Raw genomic sequence first — 315 nt, 5'->3', positions numbered from 1 at the left:
CGCCGGCTCCGATTCACTTGGTGCAAGGCGGGATCCGGCCCGTCGGGGCGGGCGGAGGGTCCCGATCTGCACCAAGCGAGCCCGAGGCGGCGGCGACGGGGAGGAGACGATCGATCCCGATTCGGTTGCTCGGCACGGAGGGCGGTGGACTTTGGAGAGGAGGAAGAGGGGGAGCGTGCTACCTACGGCGAGTGGTCGCTGCGTGGAAGGGAAGAGGAGGAGGGGCGCGGCTTTTATAGATGGGGACTGGGGAGGTGGGGATTCGGGAGAGAGCATATTAGGGCGGGGTAGGTGGGGCCGCGCCCGCAGCACAGG

The sequence above is a fragment of the Triticum dicoccoides genome, chromosome 6A (assembly GCF_002162155.2).
Source record: "Triticum dicoccoides isolate Atlit2015 ecotype Zavitan chromosome 6A, WEW_v2.0, whole genome shotgun sequence".
Taxonomy (NCBI): Eukaryota; Viridiplantae; Streptophyta; class Magnoliopsida; order Poales; family Poaceae; genus Triticum; species Triticum dicoccoides.
This window is presented reverse-complemented; position numbering follows the sequence as displayed.